Below are 14058 nucleotides of genomic sequence, written 5' to 3'. Positions count from 1 at the left end.
CAGGGCGCCACTGGGTGTCTGTCAGCTTCTTCTTCAGCTCTTCCTCCTCTTCTTTAGTCAGTTTAGGAGCTTTCTTGGTTTCCAGGCCACAGAAGCACATCACTGCTTTCTTCAAGAAGTTTGGATCCTTCTCACCATCTTAGAAGGAAGAAACAAAAAAAAGATTATTCTTCCTCACTTTCCAGTGCAACTACCTTCTGCCATTAAATATGGTCTTGGAAGGGTTGTCATACGTCCTCAATATTTTGAATGACATGTCCTTTTCTATATCTGCAACTTTCAGCCTTTCACAGACCCACTGTTCTGTTGGCCATCAGTGGCCCTGAGCCTTAATGCAGGCTTCTCTCCTGTCCCCGCTTGTCTTGTTCTTCTTATCTTCCCTCACCTTTCTGCTGCCGAATGGCCTCCAGTGACCTTAAGCCTTAATGCGGGCTCTCCTTTCTGCCCTCCTAGCTCTCCTGTTTCCTTTGTCAACTTTCAGGCTTAACTTTGCAATCTCTGTCTCTCTCATATTAATATCAGCTCCGATCCTAACAAATATCCCTCTTCTCTATCTTAGCTCTAATCTGACCTCACATGTTATTTCCGTTTCTCTCCACCCTCCAAGGCTGGAGGGCCTCTGGTGGCCCTCCAGCCTTGTCTCAGATGCATTCTCTTGCTAAACAGACCCTTTCTGCAGTTTTTTACTAAAATGGTGCTTATGTATGTTATGCCTTGCCCTGTGCCATGTATTACTGCTAATGTTCATGTGATCCATTCCCTGTAGGTCAAATCTCCCTGCCACAATTAAGTCCTGCCTTAATCTTGATCACTGCTGGGATTCTGTTCTGCTGTTCTGGGCCATCATGGTCAAACCTCAGAAATCTGTACTTTAATAAATGATCTCATTGAACTGAATGTAGAGTCTTCTAGATCTTTATGTCTATAAGACATTCCTGCAGTTTAGCTAATTAGTGTGTGTCATCTGGCTTCATGGATAGATGTAAAGCTGGTTGTCATCTGCATATCAATGAAAATGTATGCTACACTTTTGTAATGGTACTGCCAAAGGGACTCCCCACCATTTGACCTTAGAACTGAAGAAGCTTCTCGGATGAGAGGTGAAACGTCTTCAAGTAACTTAAAGAAGTCCAGACGCTTTTCTTTGCAAGCTCCTTTGACTACGATGACCTGGATGACTGAGAACCTTCACAGAGATACTGCCTAAGGTTGTCATGGTCTGGGTGAGTCACAGTAATTTTCCACTCCTCCACTGCTCTCCTCCTCTGGGCGGAGTCTTCATCACTCCAGGATCACCACCTGAGACTAATCAAGCCGGCTGTATTTAAGACCAGCGTTCACAAACAGCTTTTGCCAGTCTGCTAACCTACGTTAGTGTATGGCTCTATGATGCTCATGGTTCTCATAGTACATGTACTTACCTCTGCTCTCCTTGGAAAACTCTGTCACCCTTGCAATAACCTCACTCACCTGGACGCTGGTCCCTCTCATGTCTCTACAGCTGGTAAAACTCTCAGTTTGTCTTATCCATCATTTATCCAATGGATACAGACATTTTGGCTGTGATGGACGTATATGTAACCATTTAGCACATAATATTGTTAATTATAAACCTCAAGTGAAGACACTGGGGTTGCCCAAATACAAAAAACTAACAGGTAGTATTTGTATTGCAGTGGGTTATGTCAATGTCAGAATTAAAAATGTTACCTGTGATATTCAGCCAAACCAAACAGCAACACCAAAACAACAAAGGAAACACATCAGAGGGTGATATGTATGATTTTTATGTATGTATGTTAAAGTCAATGGATAGATACAGTTGATGTTGTGAACCTTTGCATGTTAATATCATTTGGATAAGACGGTCTTTGTTATTCCAGCAGTTGGGAAATCCACAATATTACAGCATCAGAGTGGACAGAGCAGGAATAAATAGATGCAGCACAAGCAAACAATATTATGAGGTGACTAAAGACGCAAGTACTATCAGCTGCCACTAGGTGTCCCTACAGTTACAGCTTTATGAGCCAGATGTCACTGAGCTCTGACAGGTGAAGAACAGGTTGTGTTAAAATAAAATGGTGATGGATCCTTCTTAACGTCGTTCGGCTGTCATTCTCTTCTCTTAGCTTGCAGTAAGTTTGGTTGTGAAGAGACCAGTAAGCATATCCTATATGTGTGGTTCCCAAAAAGCAACACCCTACGTTTGATCTCATGACTCACCAAACTCGGCAACCTTTTTTTTATGTTGGCATAATAAAGTTATTAATGTAGTTACTTTTTGCTCAGTTTAAGTTTAATTGCTTTTATATTGTCTTTTTTATATTGCCTGAAGGCCAGAGAAGATATAAGAAAAAGATATGGCATCAGAGTGTTACTCTATGAGCGAGTTCTACAACGGAAAAGATGGAGGTAGAAGAAACGTTATGATACATTATTTTAGGATAAATTTTTGAAGTGTTTTTGTCTGATGTGAATAGTGATTTTATACACGTGTTTATATATATATATATATATATATATATATATATATATATATCTTGGTTATCACTGCAATGAAAGCTAACTGTAATAATGGTTCAGAATACACAAACGAGCCCAAAGATGATCACAGATCATAGTGCTGGATTGTTCTTTACAAGTGAAGGCTAACCTGCAGCTTCATTCACAAAATATTTCAAATTTACCATTAAGATAAAGAAGAAAATTCATACTTGGCCCAAATGATCTTCAGACATTTTAGAACGTGTTTCAAGTCTAATATGTAATAATACAGTGGTATGCAAAAGTTTGGGCACCCTTGATAATTTTCATGATTTTCCTTCATAAATCATTGGTTGTTTGGATCAGCAGTTTCATTTAAATGAAATTTCAGTTTCTTCAGCTCTTTTCAGCAGAAAGTTTAGACTTTCAACTCTTTTCAGCACAAATTTCAGCCTCTTCTGCTCTTTTTAGCAGAATTGTCAGCTTTTTCAGCTCTTTCCAGTAAAAATTTCAGCTCCTTCACCCCTTTTCAGCTAAAAGTTCAGGTTTTTCACTTGTTTTCAGCACAAATTTCAGTTTCTTCACCTCTTTTCAGCAAATTTCAGCTTCTGCTCCACAGTGCACATGTTTTTCTCTCATATCTTTGTTTGGGACCAGAACTCATTTAGCTCAGAGGGTTGAGCAGCTGCTGTGAGACCCGGGGCAAAGGTTTGAATCCTATGGCTTACTGTTTTTTGTAATTTTGTGTGAAGTCAGAAAGCTGCTATTGAGTGTTCCTCATGAAACTTGGTAAAGAAGTCCTTGTTAATTTTGCAGCTTTGCAAGAAAATCTTCAGATATCCCTTCCCACTCTGCACCAGTTGAGTTTTTTCATTTTTCTGTGTGTTTAGTCTTGTAATTTTGACTTTAAACCAAAAACTGTAGAGCAGTAACACAGTATTGGCTGATGAAGTCTGAGACTAAGAGGGTTTTGCTTTATTCCATGAATGGTTGATTGGATTGGTAAGTAAATGAAAATTGGTTGTCATGAATTTCCACTTTCAATAATAATTTCCTTCACAACCAATGAAGCAAATCATCTTTATCTGTAATGGAACAAAAAATATTACATTGGCGTCAGGCTCTTACTAAGAGAACTAAACTAAAAGTATAGTTATCCTCCCATTGTAGACTGCTTGTTGAGTATCCTTCAAGAATTAATATGAAGGGGCATTAATGTGTATATGTTAATGAGTTAATCTGTAAATCAGTTGTTTGAGTCTCTGGTTATGACGACAGACTAATTGTAAATGATTGCTAAAAACTGCACCTGAGCTGCCCAGTGCTTCTGTTTATTTCTTTACTCACCTGATCAGTACACCAGTACCAGGTAGCCTAAATAATGAGTCCGATCACCATGCCAGGCAATGGGAGGTCTCCTGTAACTGGATCCCTGAAGATATGGAAGGAGTCTGGCAGGGGCTCATAGCAGTTTGCACTGACATTACATGCATCTAGAGTCTCTTGAAGTTTTCATTGCCCTTCACTTCATGGAAAGCTGAGGAGAATCATCACCACCCACCTTTTTTTAAACTGTCCAACAAATAAATTGTAAGTAAAACATTACCAAAGCCCATGAAAAGGAATGATCCAATAACCACGAAGATGGTCTGTAAAGTGTCTGTGTAGATCAGTCCACCTTGGATAAAATATATTATTTATTTATTGGAAACACACATATTGTAATTATGTAACTACTCCTTGTGTAAAACTTTCAATTGTGGATGTGTTGTTACTAAAAAGCAACATAAGGCCAATTCATGGTTATCATAGTCCACGGGCAATTGACTACAACAAGTCAGCACGTTTAAACCAGCAATGAAGGAAGACAGAGATTGTGTGTGTGTGTGTGTGTGTGTGTGTGTGTGTGTGTGTGTGTGTGTTCACAAGGCCATGTGTAGTCACATGGCCTTGTGAAGACTTTATGTCCAGTCATGGTACGATAACAAGTATTATCGTACCATGACTGGGCATAGTCTTCTCAAGTACGATAACACTTGTTAAAATATCTGTGAGTTCCATAGAAAAGGAAGGAAATTTTTCCTGTGGACAAACCTTTGACAGTATATAGTGCAGTAACTGCTAGAAATGAAAAACCAAGGCCCAAGGGCCTGTTGGATAAAAGTTGTACCAGAAAAAATATCTGCCTGAATTGGGAGAAAAAAAGTGTAGGATTTCATTTAGGACCATCGAAAACAGGTATAATATAAATATTTTCTGCTGCTTTTGGAGGCACTTACTGAAATTCTGGTGAAAATATACAAGACAAGGGAGCGAACAGAGAGATAAATGCGAATGCACTGTCCTCCAAACCTCTTCTGAAGTATTCAGGGATTCAGGTGACGATTTAAATACATCCACAAAGCATGAGATTTTTGTCATTACTCAAAGTGTTGTCAGACACAGTAGTCATTTATGTCATTTGGGTAGTGGAAATTAATAGATTTTGAGGATCTTTCAGGTCAATATGCAGCCTTAGAGTTCTGTTTATCCCAGCTTTAATGTAGATGGGCACAAAGATCCATTACAGAATTACGACCACAACAAGAGCCTGAAACACACAAACATACAAGAAGTAATTCAAGTCCATTAAATTTGAGATTTATATTATAAAGTAAAGACCTTACAATAATACAAAGAAAACACCAACAATCGTTTGTTGGCAAATGGCCAGCCCTCTAAGCAAGCACTTGATGACAGTGGTAAGGAAAAACCCTATTTTAACAGGAAGAAACCGGTGGCAGAACCAGGCTCAGGAAGGGGCAGCCATCTGCCTGGATCAGCTGGGGATGAGGAGAGTTTTAGCATCACTCTAATATAGGAGTTTTCTAATTTTATATTGGGTAAATGCAAGAAAGCAGTCCCTACATATTTGTTCATACATACGTATATGTCATACCAACGTAAGTATTAAGTCAATGTTTAGAGGTGATTACAATAACCTCAGTTTTACATGAAGCTTATGCTTCTGGCTAATCTAAGCTTTGCATCATTTCCACTTTCCCACACTCTCAAGCTGATTGTGACACCACAGGTCTAGCCCAATCAGCTTTCTGCTTGCCTTCTTCAGGCCAATCAGCCTTCACTCCATAATTTAAATCTCACCGCTCATCTGTCATTTTTCCTTGCAGTCGCCTTTGTGCAACCCAGTTCAAGCCTTCATCTCCATCTCCACCACCAGTGTCTAGAGGGTAATGCCCTGATCCTTATCACCGCTGGGATTCCATTCTGCTGTGCTGGGCCTTAACCACCAAATACCTCAAACTGAGTTCTGTACAATAAATCACAGCTTTTACTTTATATATATATATATACAGCGGGGAAAATAAGTATTTGACACATCAGCATTTCCAGCAGTAAGGGGATTTCCAAGTGGACTATTGACACAACATTCCCACCAGATGTTGCCATCAAGCCAAACATTGAAGTCATACACACAAATCAGAACATTTAAGTATACAAGTTAAACCATAAATGTAATTAGTTCATTCTCCATCACAAAGTAAATGGATGAATGTATATTGTAAATCTGCATTAAAACTATAGTGAGCTAAATAAAGAAGCTAGTACTGTCAGCAGGCAATAGGTGTCTCTGCAGTAACAATTTTCTAAACCAGATGGCTCTAAGCTCGTACAGATGAGGAACTGCCACCGGATTGACAAACCATAGATTAGTGTTCAAGGCTCTGTTCCCACCTGTGATGCTTGAAACTTTTTCAAATGGTGCTGTAACTGATAGCGATGTAGGTGTGGCCTCCTGCATTACACTGTTGCATGATTCATCAAAATCTTTCATGACATCAGCACAATAAAGTCATTATTGTAGTTGCCATTTGTTCAGCAGAGGTTTTATTGTTTTTAAAGCAATAAATACAGCCATATAGAAAGCAAATGTTTACTCAGCAGAGCTACACACATTTCCTTAAAGAAGCAGCGGGGATTTAATGTAGCTATGCTTTTTATATACACAGGCAAATTAGCAGTGGTTGTTGGCATCTTCAGAAACTTTAAATGTGCTAATTATAATCCTCTGTAATTATAACGCAAATGAACTAACTCCTAAGGAACTGAACAATAACCAACCAAATATATAAACAGTTTAAGTTGAAGCTTAAACCAGTGATTACTTTATTCAAGGATGATGTTTTCAACTGAATTTAAAAAATAAAACGGAGATAAAAACAGAAACTGTATTTTATTGCAATCAAATGTTGTAAGTGAGAAATTGTAACATTTAAGAAAAAAAGTAATTTTTAATTTGAATTGGCTCTTTTTAGACTCTTCTGCTTACCACCTCTGAAGGCACACAGTGTAGCCTGCACAGAATTTCTTGCACTAACATACATCCCACACTTACTTGTTCAAGTGCTTCTGTACTCCTTCCAACCAGTAAATTTCTGTTTGGCACTTTATCTATCATCATTATGGTGAGAGCTATGTCCAAGGTTATAGTATTCTTTTACTGCCAGCTCCACGAGGAGCGAGCAAAGGAGAAACCATTAGAGCATTGCTTCTCAAACTTGAGTAACTGGAAAAGGTTCACCCCCACACACCACAGTTTATTTTAATCAATCATTAACAACAACAAAGGATCAAAGCTGAATTTCAGTGGAATAAATATCTGCAAAATAGCACCAAACTATAATTTGTTTATTTTCTCTGAAAAAACAAACAAGCAAACTTGTTATTCCATATTTTATTGGGTTCACGCCTCAATTTTAGAATGACTATATTAAGGAAATTTGTCAAACCAAAAATGTTTCATTTTTGTTAAAACACATACATTGCTCAAAGATTTTTACTCATATTTATGATCTGATATTTTTTTTTTTAGGGGAAAAAGGGGTCAGTAGTTAAAGTGGGATTTGGGAGGTGGGGGAACCCAACCTAAGATTGGGTGTACCAGTGCAGTGTGAGGAAAATATTTAATTAGAAAGTAGTCACATAATTACTTGTTATATTTTTCTTTGCACACAGGCTATGATCAGCTGACCTGGTCTAACCTTCGCAGCTAATTTTGGATTTGCCCAACTGAATTCAACAAGATGAGGGCCCTTCACATACAACGTGACAACAGCAACACTGACTTCTATAACACACTATTTGAATGGCACAAGCCGGCAAGCCGACATGTACCATGGTCGAAGGGGCACTGTGCTAGGTACATTTGTACAGCCACTACAAATATAGAATGACAGGAAACAGGTGCATGTGGTACACTTAAAGACTACCAGCAAAAATTACATGGTACAGATGGAACCCAGTGGTCAGCACAGAGCATGACAATTTCCTGTTATGATAAGCAAACATTTCTTTGTCATCATGAGAACCAACACCAGACTGCAGCATGCAAAAACGAAACTAATTGAAGAGTGATATGCATTAACCATCTGAGAGGAGCAAAGCACGAATTGGGAAAAGAAGTAACAAATGACTGTTATTGGGTATCTCAGGTATATTTGTATTTTAAAGCCAAGATAGGTGTACAAAAAAAAACAAATACACTTTGTTGCTCCATAGGTTTCTTTATTATATACATCAGAGACTGCTGGCTCAATTAGGCAACAACTGATTTAGCACAACACAAGGAATGTAAACAGAGACACATCACTTTGAAAATGGAATAAAAATCACCAAACTTGTGGTCAACGATGACGCAAAAATCAAATGTTGCCAAACTTAAGAAAGTAACACCTGTATTTAGGACAATCTGTCTGCCATGCAGGCTGCAGTTTGTCAGAGTAACAGGAGCTGAGATGTTTGCTAGCATCAAATTAAGAGAGACCGCTGTGTGCCTTAAAGCTTCAGCAGTACGTGAGGGATTGTGCCCTGCAGAGTGAGCTTTAGAGAAAAAGGTTGCTCTGTCTATCTATTAGATTAGGGTGTTAGGTAATGATGAGCTAAACACTAGGGTACCCTGGACAGCTCTGGCAGTAATGGCCTGGTAGGGCTGGCATGATGACAATGATTATAATACTATATGGTTATGATACCGATTATATTTATGAGCTCTGATAAAAAGTATTATTTACCTTGAACCTTGTCTGTAGGCTTTTGTAACTATTACACCACAGCATCCTACTGATACTGAATAGAGCCAGGACAGCGAGAGGAAGAGGAATAAAGGAGGAGATATCAGACTGTTACTGTTACAAATGGCTGCTTGAACTCTGAATGAGGACAATCAATATTCACTTGAATGAGAATCAATCACTGGAATGAGGCCATGCTCTTTGGGGGATTAAGGCTCAGTTGCATGCGTTGAATTTGGTCCTGATTTTAAAACACAAGCAGAGACTTCAACCATCAAAAGTCTCCAGATGGGGTAATGTTTTCTTTGTAGTTTTATGTCTCTCGCCTTCTGTTCACCAAGACTCAATCTATAACGTGGCAGGGACATCTTGGTATTTTAAGCACAAAAGATGATCCTATCAGTGTGCTGCAAGACTACAAACAGACACTACTGAATAGTGCCAAAAAGCAATCATTTGTGAGTCTAGTGTGAAAAAATAGTCTTGGGTAAATAAACTGTGATCTCCAGCGCTCAATGCAGATGTGATGCCTTATGAGCATATCTCTGTGTCGCTGGTGTCTGCAGAGAGCCCTGTTGTGTGGTGACCCAGAGAACAAAGTGGGCTGCAACCTAAGAAAAAACATGTAACTAATGGAAACACAAGAAAATTGAAAATCTAAATATGGAAAAATTAAGCTCCAAATATGCACTACTCTGAGTGTAGCCCAAACAACAATGGAAACATTTCCAAATAAGTGATGATCCCAATGGGACACCCACGGTGTTCAGTGCTGTGTGCCTAGAAGTTGTGAAAGTTGGTTAATTGTAAAAAATTCTCTTTCTCGTATGGTGTAAACATTGTGGCTGTACAAATCTCACATTATTTACAGATACTGTCTCTAAATTATCTTTACATTATCTCCTATTATTAGCAAAATGGGAAAAATATAATCCTAAAGAAGACGTATGCCAACACAAAAGAACTGACAGAATACAAGCATTACTGTGAGACACTGCCTTAATAATATGTAATAAATAAATAATATGCCTTAAAGCTGCCTATATTAGTTAGTTTTAGAAAAGAGAAAAGAAAATAGAATGACTACTTAGTTTTGATGATGTGAAAAAATATTTTTAAAGGCATCAAACTGCAATATACACTCACTGGATGCTTTCTTAGGTACACCTGGTCAGCTGCTCATTAAAGCAAATATCCAATCAGCCATTCACATCCAGCAACTCAGTCCATTAAGGTAGACATGGTCAAGAAAAATACAGAAGATCAATTCGAGCATCAGAATGGGGAAGCCAGGTGATCTAAGTGACTTTGAGTGTACCAAGATTGTTGGTAGTCTGAGTATTTCGCAAACTGCTGACCTACTGGGAATTTTCAGGCAGCCATAGAGCCACAGAGAATGGTCTGAATAATGGGAAATATCCATTGAGTCACAGTTCTGTGTTTGAAAATACTTTGTTGATGACAGAGGTCAGAGGAGAATGTCCAGACTACTTGAAGCTGATAGGAAGAAAACGGTAACTTAAATAACAGCTTGTTAAAAGTATGCAGAAGATCTCTGAATCAACAGCGTTTTCAAATCAATCTGTACTTTTAAATCATTTTACAAGAATAAGTTAAAATGTTTTATCCCCTTTAAGCAAGTTTAAAGTATCCCCAAGTCTTTCATGGGGTCACTCTAAGACACAGACATAACTGTCTAGCACAGGTTGTCTTGGGACAGAAGCAGGGCCTTGCATATTTATGTGTAAAGTTTAAATTCTTTTAGTTATTAAAAGAAATAATCATGGCTGAGGTAGTTATGCTAGTTCTAGTTCTAGTGTATAGGTGATATATAGTTATATCTCCCACACACCTATAGTGAATAGTTAATACATACCTTTGTATTTTGATCATCTTTGTTTCATGATTCTAATTTGGTTTCAGGTCAGTATTATGAGTCTTTGACGTAGGAGTTTTCTTGGAGTTTGTTGTGCTCTGGTTTCATACTTTCTTGTAGTAGCATTTCTAGGTGTCAGTCTGGTTTATGAATCCCAGGTTATTTCGGCCTCCTTTGTGCTTCTGTGTCTGGTCCTCGTCTCAGTGTTCGTTACTTCCTATTTTATTTTGATAGTCCCTCCTCTCGCATGTGTTTCGTTCAGCTTGCATGCCCTGTCTCTCTGGTCAGATTCTGTTCACCTGTGTTCCCAAGTGTCTCTGCTCTATGCTGATTATCTCATTTAGACCCTCAGTTTTCTCCTGTTCTTTGTCAGGCTCTCACTTATAGTTGTGTCCGCTCTCACAGTGTGGGTTTCTGGAAGATTTGTAGATTTTTGCTTCCTTATGTGTTTGACCTGGATTATTTTGAACTCACTTTAAGTTAAGAAAGATGCATTTTAGTTTGCCTCCCCTGTTCATTAGTCCTGCATTTGGGTCCTAATCTGCTTGCCACACAGACAGCCTTGATAGTCCAGGTTGCTCAGGAACCAGCCGCTGGAGAAGAGTGTCTACTACTAACTGCCGGTGTTCACCTGCAGGTCAAAAATGGTTATCAAAAAACCATCTATGAGTATGACCCCATTTCATGCAACAGTGAGGCAATGTTAACACCTAGGGAACTGTCTTGAACTGTCTTGAAGTGTAGTAAACTTGGGTGAAGTAAGAGCTTCAGGGTGACCAGCTGGAGCTTGCAAACAGGATCTGCTGCTATCACTGGAGATGCAGTTCCCCTTTATGTTTAAAACTAAAAAGTCCTCTCCATCTGATGGGTGTTCACATGAGCACAACGGAGGGACACAGCATACAGCATCTAGTGTTGCTCTTCAGCCCCCTGTGGTAGTATCTAAGTCTCTTTTATCATCTAGCCACTACTCATCCTTAACAGTGTGATGCTAGCGAAAATATAAAAATTAAACATGAAAACTTTGGAGGCAGAATGTGCAACATTGATATTTAGGGGCACAGGGCTGTCATTAAGCTTTAAACCTTTATTTTTTACTGTTTTCGACTATGAATATGATGGTGTGTTATGGTTTCTGTGTACTCTGGGTTCCCCTGACAGTCTAAAGACATGCATGTTAAGTTAGCTGGTGATTCTAAATTAGGTGTGAATGGTTGTATGCCCCTCTGTGTTCACTCTGTGACAGACAGACTAGGTATGTTATATTATATTATCCACAAGGTGGCATAGTAGCATAACTCTGAAAGAACTCTGGAAGCCAAAAAAGGAGATAATATTGTCTATTACTTTATATTTAACAGGTAGTTCAGAGGCGTTTCTTAGCTGGACATCAACGGCATTCATTCAAGATCTATACTTTTCCAGTTTCTTTTGTTTCTTACTACAGTTTGCTGTGGAAATGTATCCAATTTGTGGAAATGTATCTCCTTTAGCTGGGGCCACATTGTGTAACGTCTTCCTATTCATTTTCTTAAACACTTATCCATTCAGGTTCGCGAGGTTCTTCATACTCTTTCTCAGACATGAGTAATTTTATGTCTGTTTAAATCCCAAAGAGCCAAATAGTTTTAAAAAAAAAAAAGACAAAAAGATTTAAGTAAGTTTATGTGATAGAACACCTTTACTGCTCTTAAGTAGATGAAGCAGATTTATGTAATGTTATACCATATGTAGTATTGTATTAGCCACATCCAATAGTTATATACAAAGAAAGTATTTCTACTTTTGAAAGCATAACCTTCACCTGTACTGAGCTATTTTTACATTACTGTTACCTAAGAAAAGGACAGGATAACTTCTGGAGTCTGAAGGTGACATATAGATGTCTTGAGATCTCAAATAATTGCATCTGGGATACAATTTTCTTTCTGCGTTTGAAAGATAAACGTTGAGATAGTGGCATTAGCAAAAGTTTTGCTTAAATTTGAAACAGCGCTAACATTAGACATGGCAGCAGCTAAAAAAAACAAAGTAAAACCTTCATTACAGACAGAGCCTGTCAGAGGAGTACACGGACGTTTCAGGGAACAGATTTTGACTATGGCTTTGATAAAGCAGTCATAGTTCACATACACTGTAGGTGACTAAATTCATTCACTGCATCCATTGCACAAGTTCTTTGTGCAATGGATGCAGTGAATTATGGGTAAATTAAGAGGAGGACCATAAAACATATATATACATATATATACATATATATATATATATATATATATATATATATATATATATATATATATATATATATATATATATATATATATATATATGAGCTGCCACCTCTGGTCTAGGGAATAAACAGTGGACAGGTTGATATTAATCAATGGAAAAATAAAACACAAGCTAATTTGGATCAGATCCTAATTTGCATTCAGGAGACAGACACCCTCTCTACTTTTAAGATTAGATTTAAAACTTTCCTGTTTGATAAAGCATATAGTTAGGGCAGGATCAGGTGACCCTGAATAGCTTATAATATAAGGTGACTGTTGGTGTGATTTGGTGCCAAATAAATAAAATTAAATTGAAAGGTTGAATTGAATTTCACTAATATAATTTATAATACAGCATACAAGGAAACTACAGGCAACTTGCATATCAACAGTTTTCCCTTTTCTTTTTCTTTGGGTACAAATAGTTGGTATATTATTATATTATATCATTATAATAGAGTTAGTTAGTCTGGGGTTAAGATGTTTCTGTGGCTGAAAATTAGTCCATTGTTGTTTTTGTTAAATGGTCTGACTTCCATTGTGGAAATGTGAGACTTTATCTAACCATACAGACCAGTCTAATCTATCTTTGTAAAACCAGCCCCAGAGCTCCGTTCATTCATTCTGCCAACTACCTTAAACCAATTACAGTGATGCTTTTCTGAACTCTTTGAGCTTTAGTCTCCTGCTTTTATGGTCCGACTGGTTTATTTTCTTCTCTTTTTTCTGTGGGGGAAAAGAAAAATCACCCACTTTGAGAACTATTTCCACGGTGCCTAAAACAGCTATGATATGGTTGTTTTTAGATTTACTTGTAGGCATAAAACACTCAAACCTTCTTGTCACAGTCATCTTCTGATGCCGTTCCAGGAGATAATTTACTTTTATACTTAGTGTACGTGTTCTTAATTTATGCTCAGCTCTCCTTTAGTAACGGCCGGGGTGTGTGATGCCAGATAAGCTACTATGTTCAGACTTATCGAGTCCAAGATAAATATTTTTATGTGCGTAAACATTTTGTTATCAAAGTTAAAAAGTAAGCACATGTTAAACTAATACTGTAACCAAGTTGTTGTTGTTAACATACATTTGGATTTCCAGGATAAGTTTCCAGATAAGTTATCTGGATGATTTGGTAAGCTATTATTTGCCACAAATTAAAATCACCTGTCTAATATTATGTAGGCTCCTTTTGTCCATCAAAACAGCCTGGGCCTCATGGACACAGGACTTCTGGGGTTGTTATTCCTACATAGACGCTCAAATGCACAATTTTGAGAAGATGAATGTTTTACATTATGTTTCTAAAATAGCTGTCAGGCGAGGTGCTGTTAGGACAGCGGCTTGGCTA

This window comes from Neolamprologus multifasciatus, chromosome 7 (genome assembly GCF_963576455.1).
Source record: "Neolamprologus multifasciatus chromosome 7, fNeoMul1.2, whole genome shotgun sequence".
Lineage (NCBI taxonomy): Eukaryota > Metazoa > Chordata > Actinopteri > Cichliformes > Cichlidae > Neolamprologus > Neolamprologus multifasciatus.
The sequence above is the reverse complement of the archived record's forward strand: the minus strand, read 5'-3'. Positions refer to the sequence as shown.